The sequence below is a fragment of the Mobula birostris genome, chromosome 30, assembly GCF_030028105.1.
Source record: "Mobula birostris isolate sMobBir1 chromosome 30, sMobBir1.hap1, whole genome shotgun sequence".
In the NCBI taxonomy this organism is placed as follows: Eukaryota; Metazoa; Chordata; class Chondrichthyes; order Myliobatiformes; family Myliobatidae; genus Mobula; species Mobula birostris.
Genome location: NC_092399.1, coordinates 31,221,356 through 31,249,260, shown reverse-complemented (window position 1 = coordinate 31,249,260; position 27,905 = coordinate 31,221,356). Strand labels below are relative to the sequence as shown.

Sequence of the window (27,905 nt, the reverse complement as noted above, 5' to 3'; positions counted from 1 at the left end):
GATAAACAGTCAATATTTCAGGCAGAAGTCTTTCATTGTGATGCCCTGAAGAAGGGTTTCTGCCCAAAACGTTGACCAGTTATTCCCTTCCATAGGTGCTGCCTGACCTGCTGAGTTGTTCCAGCATTTTGTGTGTGTTCCTCAACACCTTGCATCTGTGGCTCACTGCCTGATCCTCATCAGGTCTGGTGAATGGTCCCTCGTCTGAAACATTGACCCTTTGGCTTTCCATGGGAGCTGCCTGAGCTACTTCTCCAGCATTTAAAATTTAAAATCTTTATTTCATATCACTTCAGTGTTTCTTATCCTGCTTGAACAAGTGGCTCCTGCTGGAACACCATTCCCTTTACCCAATCCCCTTGTCTCCATCACAATTTTTTTCCCCAGTGATGAGGCATGCAGAAAGCATGCAAACTCCACATCAACTGCACCTGAGGTCACCACTGGACTTCAGTGTCCGGCTCTGTGAGGCAGCAGCTCTGCTAGAGAAACATAATTCAGTGGATTGAATTCAATGAATTCAACTGAGGACACTATGCTAAAGCAAAACTTATGAAGTGATGGGCAGCAGAGAAAATATGGGAGTAAATGTGAATTAAATGGGTGATTTTAAATGGGGATACACTGCAGACTTGGGATCCTGTGTATAAAACTTGACACTTCAGGCTACTAAAAGTTGTATATCTTGATGTTAAATAAGTATTCAATAACATGCATCGTGTTCTTATATAGAGGATATGCAGGCATAGTGATTGGGTAATATCTAAAATTAAGGACACCACAGTACCAAATTTAAAAGAAATCAATGGATTTGGGGATATCTTTCACAAAACTCAACACACTGCAAGATGATTCGAGTACAGGAGCAGGGAGGTACTACTGCAGTTGTACAAGGCCTTGGTGAGATCACACCTGGAGTATTGTGTGCAGTTTTGGTCCCCTAATCTGAGGAAAGACATTATTGCCATAGAGGGAGTACAAAGAAGGTTCACCAGATTGATTCCTGGGATGGCAGGACTTTCATATGAGGAAAGACTGGATCGACTAGGCTTATACTTGCTGGAATTTAGAAGATTGAGGGGGGATCTTATTGAAACGTATAAAATCCTAAAGGGATTGGACAGACTAGATGCAGGAAGATTGTTCCCGATGTTGAGGAAGTCCAGAATGAGGGGTCATAGTTTAAGGATAAAGGGGAAGCCTTTTAGGACCAAAATGAGGAAAACCTTCTTCACAAAGAGAGTGGTGAATCTGTGGAATTCTCTGCCACAGGAAACAGTTGAGGACAGTTCATTGGCTATATGTAAGAGGGAGTTAGACATGGCCCTTGTGGCTAAAGGGATCAGGGGGTATGGAGAGAAGGCAGGTACAGGGTTCTGAGTTGGACGATCAGCCATGATCATACTGAATGGCTGTGCAGGCTTGAAGGGCCGAATGGCCTACTCCTGCACCTATTTTCTATGTTTCTATTTGTTCAACATACTTTATTAAAACTACTCAAACCCTTCACTTCTGTTTTTGCTAAAAGGTATTTGTAAGCTTTCTGTTTAAGTGATGATTTCAGCCCCTGATCTCATGACTGATTATTTTCTGAAGTTTCAGCAATATCTTTGGAGTTCAACACTTTGACCTCTCTACATTTCTTTCAAGCTTTTGGTTTCCATCTGATCCTTACTGTTAAATCCTGACTTGGCTCTCATGTGTGTACTTCCACCCCATTGTTTACATTTCATACCGGAAAGTCTCAGAAATAATTTGGTGAAAGGTCATTTGAAAATCTTTTCTTGAGTGTACTCCTATGCCAACTGCCGGTGTGCCTTTAGAGGAATTCACCCTGATCGTCGCAGCTCACTTTGATAAGGATCAGCTTCGCTCATCCTGTATGAGGGTATACTCCACCACATCTCAAGGCTGAGATATATCTTATCATGGGATCAAGGAGTTGCAAAGTAAAATCCTAGCAGCAGCTGTTAAAGAGGCAACCAAAATCAGAGGCAAGATCATCAGGGTTTCAAGTCACCCCTAGCATGAACAAAAATACAGTTCTGTTTCACTTTAATGCATTTTATAAGAAGTACGAGGTGTGCATCGCACCCAAGATTTCTGTTGCTCCTGTACCATTTATTAGAGAATTGTGAATGAAATAATAGCCAGGCACCAGTTCTTTTCTCCCTTTTGTTTGTATAAGGAAACGTAGAACTTCAGTGTGAGGGACCTTGACAAATGTGCAATCGGTGTAGTACAGGCTGATAGGCTGGAACATGTCGATAGTGAGAAAGAAGAGGTACTGGAACTTTTGAAAAACGTTAGGATAAATAAGTCCCAGGGGCCTGATGGGATATAAAGCAGGTTACTACGGGAAATGAGGGAAGAGATCACTGCACCTTTTGCGGTGATCTTCGCATCCTTGCTGGCCAAAGGAGTAGTGCCAGAGGACCGGAGGGTGGCAAATGTTATTTCCTTGTTCAAGGAAAGTAATAGGGACAGCCCTTGGAATGATAGACCAGTTCGCCCTACATCAGTGGTGGGCAAACTGTTGGCGAGGAATCTTACAGACAGGATTTAGGAGAAGCACAGTCGGAGTGAGGGTAATTAACAAGGCTCTTTGAGCAGGAGGTCTTGCCTCGCAAACCTGATCGAATTCTTTGAGCAGATGACAAATCAAATTGATGAAGGTAGAGCAGTGGATGTGGTGTGTATGGATTTTAGTAAGGCATAGAGTCTGCAGAAGGACTTAGATTTAGCTTTATTTGTCACGTGTACATTGAAACATCAAAATGTACTGTGGAATGTATGTGTGTGAATCAAATCAGCGAGGGTTGCGCTGAGCAGCCGGAAAGTGCCAGCACATTTCCAGAGCCAGTAACATGTCCTCAGCCCACTAACCCCCACCATAGGTCTTTGGAATGTGAGACGAAAGCAGAGCACCCGGGGGAACACATGCGGTCACGGGTAGAACATATAAACTCCTTATAGGCAGCAGGTGGAATTGAACCTCAATTGCTGGTCGCTGGCATCCTAATAATATTACGTTAACTATTACGTTACTGTCCATCTGTCTGTCTAGGTACCGTATCCAATGCGGACACTGGTGACCATGGTTTTCCATATAGATCTATCCCTCATTCTTTGGATGACTTCCATTTCCTCGACGTGTAGCCACCTGGCTAGGCTTTTGATGTACATAAGCCGAGGTCTCCCTCTAGGTTTATTCCCCTCGATCTTTCCAGAGAGTATGAGTTTTTCTAGTTCATCTTTCCGCATGATGTGTCCTAGGAATCTGAGTTGTCTTTCTCTTATTGTTAGTATGAGTGATCGAACTGCTTGGGCTCTTCTGAGAACTTCTTCATTTGATGTGTGTGTGGTCCACGATATTTTTAACATTCTCCTGTAGAACCACAATTCAGCTGCTTCTAGTCTCTTTTCCATTGCTGGGGAAATGGTCCAGCACTCACTTCCATAAGTCAGGACAGAATAAATGTAGCACCGCAGTATTCTGTTTTTAGTGTACGTGCTCATCTTTCTGTCTGTTAATACGGTCTTCATTGTTTGGAAAGCTTCTTTCGCCATTGCTATTCTGTATTTGACATCTGTGTCGCACCTGCCATTATTTGTTATTAGGTTGCCAAGATATCTGAATTTGTTGACTTGTTTGATGTTTGTATTTCCGATCTTGATCATACATCGTGGGATGTTTGTCTTTCTGGAGATGACCATGCTTCCTGTCTTCTTGGTGTTGATTGAGAAGCCTCTGCAATTACTTTCTGCTGCCACTATAGTGAGTAGTTCTTGAAGTTTTGTTTCTGAGTCGGCTATTAGTACGATGTCATCAGCATATCTGATGTTATTTATATTATGGCCTCCAATTGTGAATCCTTTGATGTCTTTGATACTTCTCAAGATATTTTCACGTTACTGTGCCCCTTTCGTTTTCTTCCTCTGTTTGATCAACAAATTTAGCAACCGTATCTTCCCAAATTTAGTCTTAATTTAGAGATACAGAACAGTAACAGGCCCTGCCGGCCCAACGAGCCTCTGCCGCCCAGTTACACCCCCTATGCGAAAAATTAGCCTACTAACTTGTACGTCTTTGGGAGGTGGAAGGAAACTGGAACCCCCGGAAAAAGCTCACACGGTTATGGGGAGAAGCTACAAACTCCTTGCAGACAGCGGCAGGAATTGAACCCTGACTCTGTAAGGCGATGTGCTACACTCCCATACTACCCCACCTAAGTCATCCAAGCCCTCTATCTAAGTTGTAGGAGTTGAGATGCTCTATGGCGCCCCACTCATTACATTTTGTCATCCAGCGAAAGGCCAGTTTATGCCCACACTCTATTTCCTGTAGGAAACCAACCCTAAATATTATCTCCTCCATGGGCTTTTATTTCCCACAGTAATCCTAGAGGCAAAAGTTTATTACTTGCCTTCTGGAAATCGAGGTATAGTACACCCACCAGTTCCCCTTCATCCAGAGCACACAACAATTCTTCAAGGAAATTTAATAGATTGAATCAAAAATAGCATCCCTCTAACAAGTACACCTCACCTGATTACTTTGAATTTCTCTCAGTGCCCTGCAATCACTTCAAGTTATATAAGTTTCTAACATTAATAGTTTCTATCATTTTTTGATGGCAAATCAACTGGCCTACAGTTTCATACTATCTGGCTCCCATCCTAGTTCAGTATTTTCTATTTTCTATTTTCAAAACTAATAGTACCTCCCTACATCTTTCATTATTTCCAAACTTGGATGAAATTATAGAGTAATAGAGTACCTCAGCACAGAAGCAGACTCGTTAGCCTATCTGATCCATGCTGATCTGCTTTTCTGTGTAGTTCCATTGAGCTCCTCCTGAACCATAGCCCTCCATACCCCTCCCATCCATGTACTTATCCAAACTTCTCTTCCATGTTTCCATTGAACTTGCATCCATCACTTCAGTTGGCAGCTCGTTCCACACTTTCACCACCTTCTGAGTAAAGAAGTTCCCCTTCAGTTTCCTCGTAAACATTTCACTTTACACCAGTAAGCTATAGCCTCTAGTTCTAGTCTCACCCAACCTCAGTGCAAAAAGCTTGGTTATACCTAGAACAGTATACTCTTATAATTTTGTATACCTCTGACAAATCTCCCCTCATTTTCCTATGAATAACGTATTCAACTTATTCAAGTCCTCAACCTGGCAACATCTTTGTAGGTTTTCTCTGTGTTCCTTCAACCTTATTGATATCTTTCCAATAGGCACGTGGCCAAGTGGTTAAGGCGTTCGTCTAGTTATCTCAAGGTCGCTAGTTCGAGCCTCAGTTGTGGCAGTGTGTTTGTGCCCTTGAGCAAGGCACTTAATCACACATTGCTCTAGTCTGTGCGAGGAGTGGCACCCCACACAGACTTCCAATCTGCGCCTTGTAAGGCATGAAAATGCCCAACACAGGCCTCTCATCGTCTGAGTCGACGTTCCCTCCCTCCTGTAGGCAGGTGAGCAGAACTTCACACAATACTCTAAATTAGGTCTCGCCAACTTCTTAAACAGCTTCAACAAAACACCTAACTCCTGAACTCAATACTTTGATTTTTGAAGGCCAATGAGCCAAAAGCTCCCTTTATGACCCTATCAGAGCCTTGGAGACTTGTCAGTCTTCAGCTCCAGTGACTGGCTCAATGCCACTGTCCTTGGGATTCTGATTTTCCTCAGTTCTCCCGCCCCCTCCAATTCCTGATTTGTAGATACTTCAGGAATGTTACCTGCACCCTCTATAATGCAGCCAGCTGTCAAAGTTGCCAAAACATTCCAAAACTTAACTATACAAAACAGAAAACAAAGGCCTGCCAAATAAGGATGGTGAAATATTAAAAATATTTGAAAAATCAAAAATTTAGAAGGAAAATGTGAGTAAGCTGAGTGTGATCCCTAGCTGGCCATTCTGCACTGCAACCAGCAGAGGAGCAATGCCTTCAGCTGATCTAATCTGATTCAGTTCCTTGACGGACTAATGCAGAACACAGGCGGCTGTGGTGAAGTCGGTGATGCACACTGATGCACAGAAGTATGGAAATCCCAAACTTGCTGGAGTTCATGAGGAAACATGAGAAGTCCATATGGAAACCGACACATTCCAGTCTGATATAGTCTCTTCTCTGAATTTCCAGTAGAACAGACGGAAGGGAGATCTCAAACGCGACTGGAATTCTAACAGGAGAAGCAGACAGCCTACACAGGCAGGCTTGAAACTTTCATTCCAAACCTCGGATTGCCAGTTCTCCTGGGAAGGGGGACTCTTTCCCGACACATGCAAAATCAATTTACAGACATCACAGGCTCTTTGAAGAATCACATTAATCTTCCAGGAACAAGCACGAACACAATAGGTGGACCAAAGGCCTGAAATCACAGTGCTACTTTAGACTGCTTGGATTTACTAGAGTTGTAACCTGCAATTAAATAAAATTGCTGTTCTTAAGTATGTCTTTCCCCACGTATTATTATCCATGTGAGCAGATGGTGCCATGTAAACTTCAAACACTATGCCTTAAGAGAGGGGAAAAAACCAGACCTAACTTGGAGCAAGTCTTGAAGAAGGATCTCAGACCGAAGTGCCAGCTGTTAATTCAGTTCCATAGATGCTGCCTGAGCTTCTGAATTCCTCTGGCATTCTGTATGTGTTGCTCTGGATTTCCAGCATCTCTTGTGTTAATATCTTGGACTGTATTTATTTAACTGTCTTCATCTTACAGAGCACCTTTACTGCAGAATAATCACTAACCAAGTGTCCGTGGATGAATTACAGAGTGGCTGCAGGTACAGAGGGAGTGCTGTGCTTACATGTGGAAAATGACAGGGGAAGTGGCGCAAACGGATTAAATCAGCAACGTCAGCGATATGACCAAACCAGCGGCGAGCCGGAGAGGACTCCAGGGCTGGAAACCTGGAGCAACACACACGAAAGCTTTTAATCCACAGTACGTCATTCATAGACATTGTGAACAGTTCAGTGGTGATGTCACCAGTACCACTCTGACAACCAGAGCATGATCTATTGATCCCCATTGTTTTCTATTAACCATTGCTCGGTCCATACATATGTTATCCCATCCCTGTGACCCTCACTTCCTTGCTTTTGCATTCTATATACAGAATTCTGCTCAGTCCTTTGGGCTTGTCCAGCACTTTGCTGCCCCAGATCCCAGCATCTGCAGTCTATTGTGTCCTTTAAGTGAATAAGAGGTCCAGAATGTCATAAGCAAATATACAGGTGGGCAGGGGGCAGATGGTCATGTAACCGGAAGCTTGGGACTCCATACTCCAGGGCACTTTTCTAACCATAGCCCCAAGACCCGGATGCAGGTACAACTAGAGCTGTACAAGTGACAGGACAGTGGTGAGGCAGACTCACAGCCTCATCAAGGGCAGACGCCAGTCGAGGGCAGGGGTCCGCTTGCTTAATGATCTTGTTCCATGGCATAAAAATGGTCGGGAGCCCGTGTTCTAGGGGCATCTGCGGTCCACACCAAACGGACGTGTAGGCTCCATTATTACGGGCCCAAGTGCACTGGAGCCCAAGAGTCATGAGATAGAGCTGGCGAGCAGGAATGGAGGAAGACAGCAGCTGCCAGTAGGAGGTCCCTGGAGAGGAGGAGGGAGATAGTAACTGGAATCACTGGGTAAAGAGACACCCCTCTCAGGGAGCCTGCAGGGTCATGCCCAGTGCTGTCCAAGTCACACTCTCCACACTCCAAACAAACGTTAGCAGCCACACGTTACAACAATAACCGGGTGGAACCCAGGTGAGACATAAAAGTCACCCACATCCTGCCCCACAGGTCCAGCTGCACAGATTTTAGCAGATGACTGAATGAATCCCAGCTGTAATTAGTTTTAATAGCTAGCTACAACATGTTCATGCTGCAGGTAAATGGCATCCCACATAAAGAACTCAGACCTCCACATAAGGCACATCATGATGTTTCCCGCTCTGCTGCTGAGGAGGGGGGAGAAGATGGCGGCGTGACGCAGCGTGCGCGGCCGCTCTGAATTGATATCGTATTTGTGAAGTAGGATGCTGTGCACAATCCTGATTTGATGGAGACAGCCGTGAGAAGCTGTGGAGTAACTTCTGAAATGCCTGCTTCGCTGCCGCTGTTACTGTGCGATCGAGAATCTCTGGAGGGGAAGGCCCCGAATCCTCGGCTTTGCCTATTGCCAGTTGCCGGGGGCCGGGGTCGAAGCACTCGGCAGAGATGGTGCTTGGTGCTCAGTGTCGGAGAGCTGATTGGAGGCTCGAAGTTTTCGGACGGACTCTGAGTCGGACTGCGGTCGGGTGCTTCCAGGATGCTGCGTCGGCAAGTTTGCGAGGCTGGAAGCTCATGGCAGGAAGAGTTTCCTTCCTTCAACTGTCTGCGTGAGATGATGGGACTTTCGAGAGACTTTGATACTTTTTTTATCGTGCCCATGGTCTGTTCTTCTATCAAATCACAGTATTGCTTGCACTGTTGTAACTATATGTTATAATTATGTGGTTTTTGTCAGTTTTTTTTAAGTCTTGGTTTGTCTTGTGTTTCTGTGATATCATTCTGGAGGAACAAATTGTATCATTTCTTAATGCATGCATTACTAAATGACAATAAAAGAGGACTGTTTGTCCTCATAATCTAATAGTTATCCTGAACTCTCGAGAAGGACGTGACAAGCTCCCCTTCGTTCAGGAATTCTCCTGGTGGAGACGAGTGAAGGCACCCTCTGCAAGTTCCTTCTAAGGTGGGGCAGGCCCTTTGGAGCCGACACCCTGCTCCTGGCATGCGTGGTCGAGCCCGCATTTCCCTCTGATTGAGAAGCTGAGCTCTCGCACCCCTGCCTGCTCCACACCAGACCACATCTTCCTGGTGTCCGGCTACGAGGAGGAGCTGACCTCCTGCGCTGGTTCCTGTGGAGCAAAGTGTCAGCACAACCACACCAGCTCAGGTGAAGTCCTGCTCGGTACTGCATAAGTCTGGCATTATTACTTTGTCCCAGGTGTAAATCACCCTGTTGGATTGGGGTGTAGAATCGTTACCTTCCTTGCATTTTCCTACTTGTTTAACTTTCCTATGCTTTTTATACAATCACTACTACACAAGTAATTGTTCAGTGGATTTTCCTACAATTATGGTACAGAGATTTCTATATTTTTCTAGATGCGTCTTCGTTTTCCATAGCAGGTGTCGTACCACTTGAATCTGACTATTTTACAGATTAATTATTATCACTGGAATTCTTTTGTGTTATCTTTAGTTTGATTTTGAGATGACCATGACTGCTTTTTCCTTTGTCTCTCTTTGTTCTCTCAGCTCCTCCTTTTTTTTTTGTTCTTAATAAAATTGCCTGCCAATAGAATTTTTTTTGCCTCATTCTTGACTTCCAAAGAGCCTTTGGATCATGAAAGCGTTGGATCCAACAATCCTGACACTATTCTGAGTGTGCTTTGACCACAACATTTTACTGGGAACTTAAAATGGGTTTCCCCATTGAGCTTAACCATGACGTACGCAGATCACACACCATCCAATATCAACGCAGCAGAACTGAAAGAAGTTAAACAAGAGACCAGGAACTGGCAGCTGGAGTGAAGTGTGGGAAAAGTGAGGTCACAAACTTGACAAGTTGAACTAAGAAAATGTTTCTGTAAATGATGAGGGCAGTAATGGTTGGGATAGTGTGGGATTGTAGGCACACACAAACCTCCAGTTAGAGCAAGTGATTGTGAAGGCCAGTGAAGGGTTGGCTTTCATTCCCCTGGAGCTGGTAGACCAAAGTGCCAGTGTTTTGTAATTCTAGAAACTAACATAGAACATAGAACATAGAATAGTACAGCACAGTACAGGCCCTTCGGCCCACAATGTTGTGCCGACCATCAAACCCTGCCTCCCATATAAGCCCCCACCTTAAATTCCTCCATATACCTGTCTAGTAGTCTCTTAAACTTCACTAGTGTATCTGCCTCCACCACTGACTCAGGCAGTGCATTCCACACACCAACCACTCTGAGTAAAAAACCTTCCTCTAATATCCTCCTTGAACTTCCCACCCCTTACCTTAAAGCCATGTCCTCTTGTATTGAGCAGTGGTGCCCTGGGGAAGAGGCGCCTGGCTATCCACTCTATCTATTCCTCTTATTATCTTGTACACCTCTATCATGTCTCCTCTCATCCTCCTTCTCTCCAAAGAGTAAAGCCCTAGCTCCCTTAATCTCTGATCATAATGCATACTCTCTAAACCAGGCAGCATCCTGGTAAATCTCCTCTGTACCCTTTCCAATGCTTCCACATCCTTCCTATAGTGAGTCGACCAGAACTAATCAAAAGAAAAAAGCACCTGAGCCTGGAAAAAGTTGACTACTTCATCATAATTTGAGTGAAACATGCACATATGACGTGGTGGTGTAATGACATGTGCCTTTCACGTACTTTTACATATAACCCGTAATGAATTATGTAAACAAAAAATGCTTAGTCAAACATTATATTTATAATATTACTGAAATATTAAATACACTACTATAAACTCCAACTCAATATAAAATGCAATACACTCTACATTCCCCCACCCCCCCTCCCCAGGCGGACGTGGAGTGTGCTCTGAACATACTGTATGCCAACATCAGTGAACTTGAGACCAGGTATCTGGAGGCTTTGCTCATTACAGCCGGGGACTTTAACCAGGCCAACCTCAGAAAAGCACAGCCAAAGTTATACCAACATGTCTCCTGCCCCACTAGAGGCCCGAGTATACTTGACTACTGTTACACAGCAGTCAAGGATGCCTACCATTCCGTCCCACGACCACACTTCGGAAAATCGGACCATCAGGCCGTACTCCTCCTCCCGGCTTACAAACAGAAACTGAAGCAGGAGGTCACGGTGTCAAAAGTAGTGTCGCGTTGGACGGAGGAAACGGATGAGGTCCTCCGTAACTGCTTTGAATCGGTGGACTGGTTAGTATTCAAGGACTCGGCAGCTAACCTCGATGAGTATGCCTCAGCTGTCATGGACTTTGGAAATGCACAGAGGACCGTGTGTCTCGCAAGACGATCCGAGTATTCCCTAACCAGAAACCTTGGATGAATTATGAGGTCAAGTCCCTTTTAAAGACTAGAGCTGCGGCTTTTAGGTCCGGGGATACCAGTTGCTACACGGAATCCAGGCGTGAACTCCGGAAAGCCATTAAAGGTGCCAAGAGGCAATATCGAGCCAAGTTGGAAGCCCAGGCTAACCAGAGGGATGCCAGTAGACTATGGCAGGGTCTAAATGAGATCACTGGGCGCAGGAAAAGGCTGGGAATATCAATAACTGTGGCGCTTCTCTTCCTGACGAACTTAATGTATTCTACGCAAGATTCTAACAGAAGAGGAGCGTCCCGCTCCCTCCGGATGAACCGAACCTGGTGGCATCGAGATTCATCATCACCGAGGAGGACGTTAGAAGGGCCTTCCTGAAGATAAATCCAAGGAAGGCGACGAGCCCAGATGGCGTCCCGGGACACGTTCTCCGGGCCTGTGCAAGCGAGCTAGCTGGAGTGTTTGCTGACATCTTCAACTACTCCTTGCTTCAGTCTAAGATCCCCTCGTGTTTTAAGAAGGAAATGATAATCCCGGTGCCAAAGAAGAGCAAGGTGGCATGCCTGAATGTCTATCGACCTGTGGCTCTGACATCAATTGCTATGGAGTGCTTCGAGGGATTGGTTATGGCACACATCAATCACAGCCTACCGATCAACCTCGATGCTTTGCAATTCACCTACCGGAGCAACAGGTCAATGGCAGATGCCATCTCTCTGGCCCTACATTCCTCCTTAGAACACCTGGAGAATAAAGGCGCATAAGTAAGGCTCCTTTTCATTGACTACAGCTCTGCCTTTAATACCATCATTCCAAATAAACTGATTCCTAAGCTCTGGAACCTGGGCCTTAGCACTCAGATCTGTAGCTGGATCTTCAATTTCCTCACAGACAGGACCCAGGCTGTAAAAATAGGGGACAAGCTGTCCTCTACAATCACTCTGAGCACCGGTGCCCCACAAGGCTGTGTACTCAGCCCCCTGCTGTAATCGCTGTGCACCCATGATTGTGTAGCCAAGTTTCCATCAAACTCAATATATAAGTTTGCTGACGACACAACAATTGTAGGCCGTATCTCGGGTAATGATGAGTTTGAGTACAGAGAGGAAGTTAAGAACCTGGTGGCATGGTGCAAAGACAATAACCTATCCCTCAACGTCAGCAAGACGAAGGAATTGGTTGTTGACTTCAGAAGGAGTAGCGGACCGCACGACCCAATTTACATCGGTGGTGCGCAAGTGGAACAGGTCAAAAGCTTTAAATTCCTCGGGGTCAATATCACAAATGACCTGACTTGGTCCAACCAAGCAGAGTCCACTGCCAAGAAGGCCCACCAGCGCCTTTACTTCCTGAGAAAGCTAAAGAAATTTGGTCTGTCCCCTAAAACCCTCACTAATTTTTATAGATGCACCATAGAAAGCATTCTTCTGGGGTGCATCACAACCTGGTATGGAAGTTGTCCTATCCAAGACTGGAAGAAGCTGCAGAAGATTGTGAACACAGCGCAGCACATCACACAAACCAATCTTTCGTCCTTGGACTCACTTTACACCACACGCTGTCGGAGCAGTGCTGCCAGGATAATCAAGGACACAACCCACCCAGCCAACACACTTTTCGTCCCTCTTCCCTCCGGGAGAAGGCTCAGGAGATTGAAGACTCGTACGGCCAGAAATGGGAACAGCTTCTTTCCAACTGTGATAAGACTGCTGAATGGATCCTGACCCGGATCTGAGCCGTACCCTCCAAGTATCCAGACCTGCCTCTCGGTTTTTTTTTGCACTGCCTTACTTTCCATTTTCTATGTTCTATTTATGATCTATAATTTAAAATTGTAATATTTACTATCGATTTGTAATCCAGGGAGCACGAAGCGCAGGATCAAATATTGCTATGATGATTGTATGCTATAGTATCAATTGTTTGGCGATAATAAACTAAAGTAATATGACATATTTAAGTTGAGATGCATTCTATATTGGGTTGAAGTATACACATAGGTAATATAGAAATGAGACAGTATGGGGTTTCCCTTTAATTCATCTCTGCTGTAATAGGGAGATTTTTGATTTGAGTTAAGGAGAATTTCCTTTTTCAAGGGTAATCCATCAGCATCTTTATCATTAGTTGTCCTCTTGGATTCACAACCTTTTGGTGGGAGCCCAAATGTGTTTCTCCATTGAATCTAACCATGTCTTATGCAAGTCGCACACAACTCTTGCTGAGATTGTACGGGATGTTGGCAACACTGCACTTAGAGCACTTCTCTGTACTGAAAGGATGATGTGCTGACCTTGAAAAGTGTGTTTAGATTCACTGGACTGTAATGGGCAAAGAGGTGAAGCTATGATCCGGAATTAACTCAGTAGGGGATTATGGGATTAGGAAGCAGAGGTTACAGAAGAGAAGAATTGGCAAGGATAGACAGTGCAAAGTGATGTGACATGCATGTGAGGTAAAATTGATGGGTTACTGCTATGAGGGCTGGGGGTGAGGAAAAGAACACAGTGACAGGAGCAGCTTCCCCAATACCAAAATCACAATTTGCAAATTGAAGAAAACAGTATAGGGACTCCAAAGGTGGAACGAATCAGGATTTGAGGAGACGATTGGTCTGGAGGAGCAAAAATTTCGTCTTCCAGTTAGACTCCTCTTTATGTAACTGCAGGGTTTGGCTGAGGATTCAAAGGTCAAGGTAATGTTTGACAGACTCAGAGTAAAGTATTCAATAAGTAGGCCAGCTACGCAAGAATTTGAAGCTTTCTGGTTTAAGACAGGAGTTAATGAGTGATTTAGTCAGAGGAACGGGCGAAGTGGAGAAAATTAACTTGCAACTTACTTGAATGAAGAGCTCGCCCATTAGCAGTATATTCCACACTCCAGATACTTGTTGATAGGTTTTCCATATTAGCCGCCCTATCATTAAACATCATCTCTACCATCCCAATAGTCTGCCTGCTGAAGGGCAAAATCGTGGGTCTGGAACGTTTGGACTAAAGGAAGGCTCTGCGAAGAGAGTTTTACCATACACCTCTCATGGTAAATGTTAATTAAAGTACAATGGGGCCTCAAGGCCATTTAGCAGGAAGGTGTAAAGTCTCACCAGGTTGATTTTACAGCGGCATTTGGTAACTAATGATAAAAATCACAGGCATGTGGCCCACAGTTAAACAACGCAAAACACGTTCAAGGTCAGTAGAAGATTTCAGATCGTCAACCTTCCAGTTATGTTTACCAGTGGAGGTTTTTCTCGTCCATGTTCCCAATTTCCTGTTGCTCCATGACAGAATCCCGCTCCTGTGTTTACCGGAAACCTATAGGAAGGATACGAAAGCTTTGGAGAGCGTGCAGAGATTTACCAGCATGCTGCCTTGAATAAAACGACATGTCTTATGAAGATAGGTTGAGCGAGCTAGGACTTTGTAATCTTGCAGTGAAGGAGAATGAGAGATAACCTGATAGAGGAGTACAAGATGATAAGAGGCACAGAAAGAGTGGATAGCTAGAGACTTTTTCCTCAGGGTGGAAATGGCTAAAACAAGGGGGCATAAATTGAGGTGATTAGAGGAGAGTTTAGGGGGTTGTCTGAGGTAAGTTCTTCACACAGAGAGTGCATGGAAGCAGCAAGTATGTTAGGGGCATTTATGAAACTCTTAGAAAGGCACATGGATGATAGAAAAATGGTTTTGTTGGAGGGAAGGGTTAGATTGATCTTAGAGTAGGTTAAAAGGTCGGCACATATCGTGGGTCGAAGTACCTGGATTATGTACTGTGTTCTATGTTCTACAGCCTAGCACATCCAGCGCAAAAGTGAGGTAACTTACTCCTGAAACAGCTTCAGTGCTTGTCTCCCTCCCCCTTAATGGCTGACTCTCTGCATGAATAGTGGCAAGCAGACTAGCTGTTCACCGGCAGTTCATCCAATTAGCCGTGCTTCATGGGTTGATTGACTCCAGGAAGTACAGGGCCAGCTGAGGTCCACAGGCTCTTCTTGAAGGCAGGCATTCTGCAGCAAAAAAATGCTCCTGCCTTTCTGAACCCCAGGAGGTATAGAAGCCTGAAACCCCATAGCAGAACAGCTATTTTCCTTCAACCATTCAATTCTGGAACCCGCACAATCCTAATCATTACCCCAGTATAGCAATACTGTGACCACTTTTCATGGCAGCAGACAATTTTTTGTTGTACACGTACAGTGAAAATTTACAAGGCATTTGCCAGGATTTGAGGACCTGAGTTGTAGAGAGAGGTTGGATGGGTTAAGATTTCATTCCCTGGAGCGCAGGAGAATGAGGGGAGATTTGATGGAGGTATGCAAAATTATCAGGGACATAGATAGAGTAATTGCAAACAGGCTTTTTCCACTGTGGGTAGGTGAGACTAAAACTAGAGGTCATAGGCTAAGGGTGAAAGGTGAAATATTTAGATTGGATTAGATTATGAGGACATGCAGTCCTCTTTTATTGTCATTTAGTAATGCATGCATTAAGAAATGATACAATATTCCTCCGGTGTGATATCACAGAAACACAGGACAGACCAAGACTGAAAAAACTAACAAAAACTACATAATTATAACATATAGTTACAACAGTGCAACAATACCATAACTTGATGAAGAAGTCCATGAGCACAGTAAAAAGTTCCAAGTCTCTCGAATGTCCCACATCTTACGCAGACGGGGGAAGGAAGGAAACTCTCCCTGCCATGCCCGACCACAGTCCGACTCTGAGTCGTCCGAAAACATCGAGCCTCCAATCAGCCCTCCGTCACCAAGTACCGAGCACCATCTCTATCCAAGCGCTCCGACCTCAGCCTCGGTCACCAGCAGCAGGCAAAGCCGGGGTTTTAGGGCCTTCCCTCCGGAGATTCTCGATCGCACAGTAACAACGGCAGCGAACCGGCGTTTCAGAAATTTCTCCAGATGTTCCTCTGTGCTTTCACATCTGTCTCCATCAAATCAGAATTGTCCACGGCCCCTATTTAACAGATACAATATCTTTCATCGGAGAGCTGCGCGCGCTGCGTCGTGCTGCCATCTTCTCCTCCCGCCATTTGGGGGGGATCTTCTTCACTTCGAGGATGGTGAGAGTGTGGAACGAGCTGCCAGCAGAAGTGGTGGATGTGAGTTCTATTTCACCATCTAAGAGAAGTTTGGTTAAGTACATAGATGAGAGGGGTATGGAGGGCAATGGGTCCTGATACAGGTCAGTAGGACTAGGCAGAATAATAGTTCAGCATGGACAGGATGGGCCTGTTTCTGTGCTCTAGTGTTTTCTGACTCTATGTATTCCCTTATATAGTTCTGTAGGATTTATATTGAATTTATGTTTTTCTTGTGAATGTTGCATCTCTGATGCTGTTGAAAGTGAAATTTTCACTAATTTTTCATTGTACCAGTGTGTGCGTATACTTGTGCACATGACAATAAACTCCATTTTGACTAACCCTACACAGTGAGGAAAACTTGCTATACCTTGAAGTGGTTAATATTGTCCAGTTCAGCCCAGAAGCAGAGCTGAACCTAGAAATCTGGTGTGCCTACAAGACAAAATCCTCCAGCCTGTCCCATCACACACATGCTGAGTACTATGTGTCACAAATTCGATATTCCTGCTTTAACCAGAACTTTCATCACCTGGAAACAGAATAATAGATAAAAGCTTCCTCCACTCAGAATGAGAAAATACATTGCACTCTCCTTAGACTTCTGCAAAATGGAGTCTAGAAAAACCCTTTACTGTGATACAGTTGGGATGGTTCAGTGCCTGTATGGGGTAGTACTCTGAACCAGTGTGCCATCAGGCCCACATTCCCAATCTAGTTTGAGGTGATGAAGAAACTGTGGCGTTCTTCACCTCCCACCCCTCGGTGGCGCTGTGACTCAGATGACAGCAGTTTTCTTTCAGAGTCAGAACTTGCATTTTCCACTTCAGGTCTGGGCACTTAAATCTGGGCCAGCGCCCCCCAAAGTTCTGCATTGTCAGAGGTGCCTTCTTTAAAATGAGATCTGCACAGAGCCAAACCTGCTTTTCAGGTGGATTCTGTGGCATTATGTTAAGGAAGAGAAGGAAATCTTCCCCGGTGTCCAGGACAATGTTTATGCCTCAACCGATGCCACGAAAACAGATTATCTGGCCCTAGTCACTTTGCAGTGGTGAAGGACAGTTAAATACAGCTACATTTCCTACATTACAATAGTGGCTTCTCTTAAATACCCAAGTGTCTGAAAAGCATGTTGGACCATCCCTGATGTCAAATTGGTGTTGCTGGGATATTTTTTACTGCCTGCATAATTCCTCTTCACTCATTGGCTCGTTGACTTTCAACAGCAACAGCCAACTTCCTTTGAGTGAATCGAGTAAATGCCACAATGGCGTTGCTGCCAATCTCTCCCATCATTTCACTGATAATTAATAATAGACTGTCGGGTGATAATTAGCCAGACTGATTCTGAATTACCAATAGGAAAGGACAATGACTGCAGCTGTTCATTTATGGATCTTCTCAAAAGTTTTCAAAACATTGCAAAGTTTTAAAAATATTGAATCTAAAACTTTGACAGACTTCTAAGGTGTGTGGTGGAGAGTATATTGACTGATTGCATTATGGAAACACTAATACCCTTGAACGGAAACTCCTACGAAAAGTAGCAGATATGACCCAGTCCGTCACGGGTAAATCCCTCAGCACCACCGAGGCCATCTGCGTGGAGCGATGTTGCAGGAAAGCAGCATCCATCATCAAAGACCCCCGCCAATCGGGCCATACCCTCTTCTCGTTGCTGCTATCAGAAGGAAGGTACAGGCGCTGCAGTCCCACACAACCAGGAACACTTATTACCCCTCAACCATCAAGCTCTCGAACCAGAGGGAATAACTTCACTCAATTTCACACGACCTATCACTGACTGTTCCTATAACCTATGGACTCACTTTCAAGGACTCGTCATCCCATGTCCTCCATAGTTACAGCTTATTTATTTTTTACTATTTTTTCTTTTTTCTCCTTTGCAGTTGCACAGTTTGTTGTCTTTCACCCATTGGTTGTTTGTTCTGTTGGGTGCGGTCTTTCATTGATTCAAAAGTGTTTCTTAGATTCACCGTGGATGCCCGTATAAGAATCTTATATATGGTGACTAGAGTAAAGTCCAGTGGGGATTAAAGAGGTAAATTTTTTACACAGGAAGTGGTGTGTGCTTGGAATGCCCTGCCTGGCGTGGTTGTAGAGGCAGATACATTAGGGACATTTAAGAAACTCCTAGATAGGCACATGGATGATAGAAAAAAATGGAGGGCTATGTAGGAGGGAAGGGTCAGATTGATCTTAGAGTAGGCTAAAAGGTCAGCACAACATCGTGGGCCGAAGGGCCAGTACTGCCCTATAATGTTCTATGTTCTGTGTAAGAATATTCATCGTGTGCCGTCTTCTCTAACAGACAGATGAACCTACTCACTGGGTATTAACTTGATCATGTAACAGAAAAACAGCACCGGAGAGACTTGAAATATATCACCTAGACATTATTTATTTATTTAGTGATACGGCGTGTAATAGGCCCTTCTGGCCCTTCGCACCACACCACCCAGTAACCCTTGACAACCCCAGTTGAACCCCAAACTAATCGCAAGACAATTTACAATGACCAATTAACCCTGTACATCTTTGGGCCGTGGGAAGAAACCGGAGGTCCCAGAGAAAACCCATACATTCGACAGGGAGGACATGTAGAGACTTCTTACAGAGGGCACCGTGATTGAACTCTGCCCAGAGCTATAACAGTGTCCCCCTAACCTCTACTCTACCATGAACAATACCTGCCTACTTCCACAATATAAACCTCAGTTTTGCAAAACTACAACGGTTAACTATTTCAGATGGCGATTGAGGAAGACAAAAGAGACCATGCAAGATTACCTTGTGTGGGTAGATCAGGGCTCACAACCTTTTTTATGCCATAGACCGAGGGTGTCTGTGGACCCCTGGTTGGGAACTGCTGGTGTAGAGCAATACACAAAGAGCTGGAGGAACTCAGGGGGTCAGGCAATGTCTGTGCAGGGAAATGGAGTGTCGAAGTTTCAGATTGAGTCCCCTCATCTGGACAGAAAGAAAGGGGGAGATAGCCGGAATGGAAAGGTGTGGGGAAGGGGTGGAGCAAGAGCCGGCAGGTGAGAGGGGGATCCAGGTGAGGGGTTGACGGACAGTAGAAGTCAGATGCTGGGAGGCGAGAGGTGGACGTGACAAAGGACTGAAAACGATGGGAGAAGGAATAGAACGTGGAACATATGGAGGGGAGTGGGGAGAGGAATCAATAGAATGAGTGCGTGGGTGATGGGCAGATGGAGAATGTGGCAGAGGGAAAAGTGATAGGATGGTGGGGGGAGAGAGAAAAAGAACAGAGGGGGGAACAATTGCCATAAGCTTGATAATACATGGTGCACCAATGCATAGATTCTGAAAACGCTGCAGAGGGTCCATCCCTCAAGAAGGTGACCTCCACCATTAAAGACCCTCGCCACCCTGGACATTACTGCTTCTTATTCCTACTGTCAGGGAGGAGGTACAGAAGTCCTAAGGCACCCTCTATGATTTAGGGACAGTTCTTCCTCCTCCACCGTCAGATTTCTGAATGGACCGTAACACTACTTCACTTTTATGCTTCTTTTTTACACAACTTATTTATTTTTATACTTCTTGTTGTAACTCATAGTAATTTTTTTATCTGCTGCAAAACAACAAATTTCATGACCTGTGCCAATGATAATAAACCTGATTGCAATTCTGATCCAGTGTTTGTTCAAGCTGCCACGTTGGAGTCTGCCCAGGTGGAACATGAGGAAGGGCAAATGTGTGATGAAACACAACAGCCTGTTTTTATATGCCATGTCGGCATTACCAAACACCTAATGATCCTCACAGGATTGTAATGAGACAAAAAGAAACCTCTACACAGAGGGAGAACAGGCAAGACAACAGGAAACATAAGTTGTGGTTTTGGATTTCTGACTGCATTCTGGGCAAACAAGTCAGGGCTTTCACATCACCACAGGGCATTGTTTTACCGTGATAATTGTAACTGCTGTGGTTCATTTCTTCCACTATTATCAACAGATCCAATCTAGTGACGTTTCTTTCCATAATCACAATAAATCAGATGGAAAGCAATACACACACAAAATGCTGGTGGAACTCAGCAGGTCAGGCAGCATCCAAGGAAATAAATAAGACAGTTGACTTTTCTTCGGGAAATTGGATTGGAAGCCAGTCGTCAATCTATTTGCCTTATGCCTCTGGCCAGTGTGGAGTGGGAATTTACTCTGTAGTCATTCAGGAACTGAGGCAGAGCTTAACTAATGACCAGAAGAAACAATGTCAGCGTTCCAAACCAGCGCACAGGACCTTGACTTTGCTCTCATTGCATTTACCAATTCCACATCTAATTGAGCCGGTACTTTGCAAGAACCGAACGCTGATAAACCATGGGTTGGCCCCTGACTGCTTGGCTCTTCTCTGCATGTTCTCATTGCGTAAGAGCTGCAAACCTGCTCTCTCAGGGAAGGCTAAACATTCCGTGGTATCACATTGAAGACAGGGAAGATTCTCTGGTCAATATTTATGCTTCAGATAATGACAATAAAACAGGTTATTGCATCATTATAAATACTGATTGATTCCTGGGATGAGGAGATTGATGTAGGAAGCATTCTTCTAGGGTGCATCACAACCTGGTATGGAAGTTGTCCTGTCCAAGACCGGAAGAAGCTGCAGAAGATCATGAACACGGCGCAGCACATCACACAAACCAATCTTCCGTCCTTGGACTCACTTTACACCGCACGCTGTCGGAGCAGTGCTGCCAGGATAATCAAGGACACAACCCACCCAGCCAACACACTTTTCATCCCTCTTCCCTCCGGGAGAAGGCTCAGGAGCCTGAAGACTCGTGCGGCCAGATTTGGGAACAGCTTCTTTCCAACTGTGATAAGACTGCTGAACAGATCCTGACCCGGATCTGGGCCGTACCCTCCAAATATCCAGACCTGCCTCTCGGTTTCTTTGCACTACCTTACTTTCCATTTTCTATTTTCTATTTATGACTTATAATTTAAATTTTTAATATTTACAATCGATTTGTACTCCAGGGAGCGGGAAGCACAGGAACAAATATTGCTGTGATGATTGTACGTTCTAGTATCAATTGTTTTGCGACAATAAAGTATAAAGTAAGTAAGTATAAATTAAAGTAAGGAGGTACGTTCTTGTTTAGAATGTAGAACACAGAGCAGTATAGTACAGGAAGACGCCCTTTGGGACAAAGAGATGACTTTGTTGAGACATGTCATTGGCATACCGAGAGACATGCCCTCTTCTTATTACTGCCATCAGAGAAGAGGTACAGGAGCGTGAAGACACACACTCAGCTTTTTACGGTCTGCCATCAGATTTCTGAATGGACAATGAACCCATGAATACTACCTCAAGCAACACACATCAAAGTTGCTGGTAAACGCAGCAGGCCAGGCAGCATCTCTAGGAAGAGGTACAGTCGACGTTTCAGGCCGAGACCCAGGGTCTCGGTCTGAAACGTTGATTGTACCTCTTCCTAGAGATGTAGGGTCTCGGCCTGAAACATCGACTGTACCTCTTCCTAGAGATGCTGCCTGGCCTGCTGCGTTCACCAGCAACTTTGATGTGTGTTGCTTGAATTTCCAGCATCTGCAGAATTCCTGTTGTTTGCGTTTAAAAATACTACCTCAAAATGTTTTGCTCTTTTTGCACTACTTAATCTTTATATACGTTGTGTGTTTTATATTCATTAGCAGGGGAAAAGGAAAATAAGGCGGGAGTAAGCAGATCGGCCTTGGTTGGAATGGACAGTGTTACCGAGTGGAGATTTGAGACCTTCACTCTTCGAGGCTTCAGTGAGGAAAGGCTCGTGTGAGGGAAGGTGAAAAGCTGTAGATGGATTTTTTTTCAGCACTTATAGAAACATATAAGATTATGAAAGGGATAGATCAGATAGGGGTAGGAAAGTTGTTTCCACTGGTAGGTGAGAATAGAACTAAGGGACATAGCCTCAAGATTCGGGGGAGTAGATTTAGGACAGAGATGAGAAGGAACTGCTTTTCCCAAATCTGTGGAATTCTCTACCCAATATTTACTCAGTAAATATATTTAAGGCAAGGTTGGATAGATTTTTGCATAGTAGGGAATTCAGGGTTATGAACAAAAGGCAGGTAGATGAAGGTGAGTCCATGGCCAGATCAGCTAAGATCTTATTGAATGGTGGAGCAGACTCGACGGGCCAGATGGCCGACTCCTGCTCCTATTTCTTATATTCTTATGTTCAGTTTATTTATTGGTTCTTTCTTTATAGTTGCAAAATTAGAGCATTATGGATGTCAGGCAGGATAGTGGAATGCTCCTTTTGCAGGATATGAGAAGGCAAGCAGAACTCCAGTGTCCCTGATGATCTCACCTGCTAGAAGTGCATCCAGCTGCAGCTTCTAACACTCCACGTTAAGGAGCTGGAGCTCAGAGGGTGACGGGGTGATAGGCAGGACCTATAGAGAGGTAGGTGCTCCCAAGGTCCAGGGCACGGGGAACTGGAGGAGCGTCAGGAGGTATTCCACCTTGGATACTGCTGGGGGAGGTGACCTGGCAGAGAAAGGTCATAGCCGTCAGATCTCTGGCACTAAGTCTGGCTCTGTGGCTCAGACGGGAAGTTTTGGGGGAGAAGAGGTGAGCTCTAGTATTAGGGGACTCATTATTTAGGGAACAGAAAGGAGGTTCTGTGGATGAGAACAAGATACCCAGATGGTGTGTGCCTCCCGGGTTCGGGACATGTTGCAACGAGTCCTCAGCGTTCTTAGAGGGTGGGTGAGCAGCCAGAGGTCATTGTCCATATAGGTATCAATGACATAGGTAGGAAAAGGGAGGAGGTTCTGCAAAGTGAGTTCAGGGAGTTAGGTGGTCAGTTAAAGGACAGGACCTCCAGGGGTTGTGATCTCAGGGTTGCTACCCATGCCATGTGCTAGCGAGGCCAGAAGTAGGAAGATCAAGCAGCTTAACGTGAGGCTAAGGAATAAGAGTATGAGGGAGGGCTTCAGATTTTTGCATCATTGGGCTCTCTTCCAGGGGAGATGGGACCTGTACGGAAGCAATGGTTTGTGTCACAAGCCCTGCAACCCTGTGAACCTGTATTTATTAATTGTTTCCCTAGGTAGAGTCATTAAGCCCTTGTGCTTTCTGTTTAATCTTGTCAAGTTTATCTTGACTGGCACGGGTTTTCTGCATACTGTGATATAAAGCAGACTCCGAATTAGCACTTATCACGGAGTCTTCTCACTGTGTAACTCAGTCAAGCCATCAATGTTCTGTTGGAACTCTCAGGACTAAACTCTTGTTTCTGTCTCAACATGGGAGCCTGTCGTTCCTCCGCTCCAGGTCCAGTCGTCTGCCAGCGCACAGCGTGACTGGCTTGCACCTAAACCGGAGGGGGACTAATATCCTAGCGGGAAGGTTCGCAGTGCTGTACAGAGAGTTTAAACTGGAGTTGCAGGGGATTAGGAAACAAAGTGCCAGAACAGATAGTGGAGTGGTCGTGGAGACAGATTTTGTTAAGACCTCAGACAAAGTCAGGAGCCAAAAGGTTGAGCGTGGTGTGACTAGTGTTCTGAGCTGCATAAACTTCAATGCAAGAAGTATTGTGGCAAAGGCAGATGAGCTCAGGGCATGGATCAACACATGGAATTATGATGTTGTAGCCATTAGTGAGACCTGGCTGCAGGAGGGGCAGGAGTGGTAGCTCAGTATTCTGGGGTTCTGTTGTTTCAGACGTGATAGAGCAGGAGGAATAAAAGAGGTGAAGCTAATTAGGGAAAATGTCATGGCAGTGCTCAATCAGGACAGACTGACGCACTCATCTAGTGAGGCTTTACGTGTGGAACTGGGGAGTAAGAAAGGTATGACCACGTTAATGGGGCTATATTACAGACCTCTCAACAGTTCCACGGATTTAGAGGAACAAATTTGTAGAGAGATCACAGACTGCTGCAAGAAACACAAGATTGTTATATTAGGTTTCTACATATTGACTGGGTCTCCTCTCTGTAAAAGGACTAGATGGGATAGAGTTGGTCAAATGTGTTCTGGAAAGTACAACAGATTACAGAGGAGGAGGTGTTTGCTGTCTTGAGGCAAATTAGGGTGGACAAATCCCTCAGACCCTGTGAGAGACAAGTGCAGAAATTGCAGGGGCCCCAGCAGAGATACTTCATTAGTGACAAGTGAGGACCAGAAGACTGGAGGATAGCTAATGTTACTTTGCTGTTTAAGAAAGTCTCCAGAGCCAGGAAATTATAGGCCGGTGAGCCTGCTATCAGTAGTAGGAAAGGTATTGGAAGGCATTCTCAGGGTCCGGATTTGTGAGTATTTGGATAGAAAGGGACTGTTTAGGGGTAGTCAGCATGGCTTTCTGCATGATAGGTAGCGTCTAAGCAATCTTAGAGTTTTTCAAGGAAGTTACCAGCAAAGTTGATGAGACCAAGGCAATGGATGTTATCTACATAGACTTCAGCAAGGTATTTTGCAAGTCCCACATGGATGGTTGCTCAAGAAGGGCCAATCACTTGGCATTCAAGATGAGGTGGTAAATTGGATTAGACATTGGCTTTGCGGAAGAAACCAGAGATGGTTGTAAATGGTTGCCTCTCTGACTGGAGGCCTGTGACTGGTAGAGTACTACAGGGATCCATTGTTGTTTGTCATCTATACTGATGATCTGGATGATAATGTGGTTAACTGGATCAGCAAACTGGCAGAGGACACCACGTTTGGGCGGTGAGGAAGGCTATCAGAGCTTTCAGTGGAATCTGGACCAGCTGGAAAAAAGGGCTAAAAATGGCAGGTGGAATTTAAATGCCGACAAGTGTGAAGTGTTGCACTTTGGGAGGACAAACCAGAGCAGATCTTACATGGTGAATGGTAGGGCACTGAGGAGCATGGTAAAACAAAGGGAACTGGGAATAGAGGTCTATATTTCATTGAAAGTGGCATCACAGGTAGATAGGGTCATAAAGAAAGCTTTTGGCACAATGGCCTTCATAGACCAAAATATTGAGTACAGAAGATGGGATGCTACGTTGAAATTGGTTACCTACTGTACCTACAGGAAAGATGTAAACATTGAGAAAGTATAAAATTTACAAGGATATTGCTGATACTGGAGGACCTGAGTTATAAGACAAGATTGAATATATTGGAAATTTATTCCCTAGTATGTAGAAGATTGAGGGGAGATTGATAGAGGTGTACAAAATTATGAGGGGTATAGATAGCGTAAACGCAAGCAGGCTTTTTCTGCTGAGGTTGGGTGAGACTACAACTAGAGGTCATGGGTGAAGGATGGAAGGTGAAATGTTTAAGGGGAGCATGAGAGGAGACCTCTTCACTCAGGGGTGTTGGGAGTCTGGAACAAGCTGCCAACCCAGGTGGCAGATGTGAGTTTGATTTCAATGTTTAAGAGAAGTTTGAATCGGTACATGGATGGGTGGTGTATGGAGGGCTATGGTCTGGGTGCAGGTCGATGGGACTAGGCAGATTAAATAATTGACTAGATGAGCTGAAGGGCCTGTTTCTATGCTGTAGCTTTCTATGACTCTACGATTCTATATACAGTACTGTATATATTTATTATCATAATTTATGGTATATTTACTGCATATGTTGCACTGTACTGCTTCTGCAACATAACAAATTTTCAAGACATATCCATATGTCAGTGACAAATAAACCTGATTTAGATTCTGATGTAAAGTTCTTAAAGGAACTGTGAATGTAGAGGCTGAGTTGATATTCACCCCATTTGTGGCTAGACTAATGGATTACAGCCTCAAAGTGTGGACTCAGCCATTCGCGGCTGAGGTGAGAAGTAATGTCATTATCATGAAGTCAGCAAATCTTTGGAATTCTCTACCCAACAGACTTTGGAGGGTTTTTTTTTTGGAGGGGGGGAAAGAGGATATGGGTGAGTTTAGGGAAGTAACACTGGGGTAAAGACTGTGGACATTTTTGGCAAGAGTTTAGTGGAGTTACGTTAGGAAATATGGCTCTGGGAGCAAAGCAAATCTCAGGCTAAATTTCCGCCATGCATCACTAATATGAATGCGTTCTGATCATGTCCTGTTCTTACCTTATCCAGGGCAAAAATTTCTTGCTACCTGCTGCGTGCTTAAAGATGGAATACCCATCAGTACTCACAGGTTATGCATCTCACTAACAAATGGCTGTTTCTACAAGATCTGGAAGGATATTTATTTTCTTTGTTCTGCCAATGAAAGTAACTGTGAATTGCTGGAGAATGGAGTAATGAATCAGGCTTAACATTAACATGTTTATACAAGGTTTCCTCTTGCACAATTTCACTGATAAATTTACTTTTAATTTAAAGTATGTGATTATTTTCATAACAAACAAAAGATGCCAAAGAACTCCCTGTCTCTCCCCAACTGCCATGTAAAGACACAGGAGCAGAATTAGGCCATTCGACTCATTGAGTCTGCTCCACCCTTCCATCATGGCTGATTTATTTTCTCTTTCAAACCCACTCTCCTGCCTTCTCCCCGTAATCTTTGATGCCCTTATTAATCAAGAACCTATCAACCTCGGGTTTAAATATTCAATCCAATTCAAGTTTAATTGACTTTCAACCATGTACAAATACCCATGAATATAGCCAAATGTGACAGAGTTACTCTGGGCTCAAGGTACAAAACACAACACCAACAGTCACACACGGCACAAAGCACACATAGCATGTACAAGATAGCAAGTACATGTAAGATATCAGTAAAATACAGCCACACAAACAATAATAGTCCATACCCTGAGTCCATGAGTGTCGCAGAAATCTGCAGTCGACCACAACACAGCTTGACTTCTGTCGAGAGAGAACTGGGGGACAGCACTGACTTCAGCCTTGACCCATGCCCCACTGCTCCCAGTGGAGGGCACTGGTTCTGATGCCTCACTCCTGGCAGCTGCAAACAGGTAACACCACAGCTTGAGATCCTGAGTCCATAAATGCTGCAGAAATCTGCAGTCGACCAGTATGCCCAGTGACCTGGCCTCCACAATTCACTTCCATAGATTCACCATACTCTGGACAAAGAACTTACTTCTAATCTCTTTTTTAAAGGAACATCCTTCAGAGGCTCTGTCCTCTCATCCTAAACTCTCCCACTATTGGAAATATCCTCTCCAGGTCCACTCTATGTAGGCCTTTCAATATTCAATAGGTTTAAATGAGACCCTCCCTCATCCCTCGAGACTCCAGTGAAGACAGGTTCAGAGCCAACATTATGGGCTAAAAAGTCAGAACTAAGCTGCGCATTTTATGTTCTATGTTCTCATCTGCTGCTCACCTGGCTGTTTTCTATTCTTTTGTCAGACTGTGTCTCGCAGTAACTGGAACCAGCTTCGTGAGGCAGTCGGCTCTGAATATTAGTGGTTCAACAATCATACCTGAGGGTCTTTGTTCTCCACCTGGTGCTGGCTTGTTCAGGAGTGCAAAGTTTACCAGCCGCTGTTCTCACTTAGGGTACCAGAAACGACACTGGGCTCACTAGAACTGACCAGAACAGCTATCATCTCACGGAGTCAACATTCTGAAGCTTTGATATCATTGCCAGCATCATATCAAATTTCTGGTAAATGATTAATCAAACTCAGAGTGTCACGTTCCCGCCACAAGTTCAACGCTCTGTGTTTTCCGTGTGAGAGAGTGACACAACTGAATCCTTATCAACGGC

General features: G+C 44.6%; 1 protein-coding gene across 1 annotated transcript in view; it reads right to left on the bottom strand.

Annotated features, from left to right (window-relative positions):
- Nucleotides 1-27,572, bottom strand: part of eva1ba (eva-1 homolog Ba (C. elegans)) — a 122,320-nt gene extending 94,748 nt beyond the window's left edge. The window contains exon 1 of the mRNA XM_072247022.1: nucleotides 27,519-27,572. The gene's annotated coding sequence lies outside the window, so the exon portion shown is untranslated. The remainder of the gene's footprint in view (nucleotides 1-27,518) is intronic.
- Nucleotides 27,573-27,905: the final 333 nt, after the last annotated feature.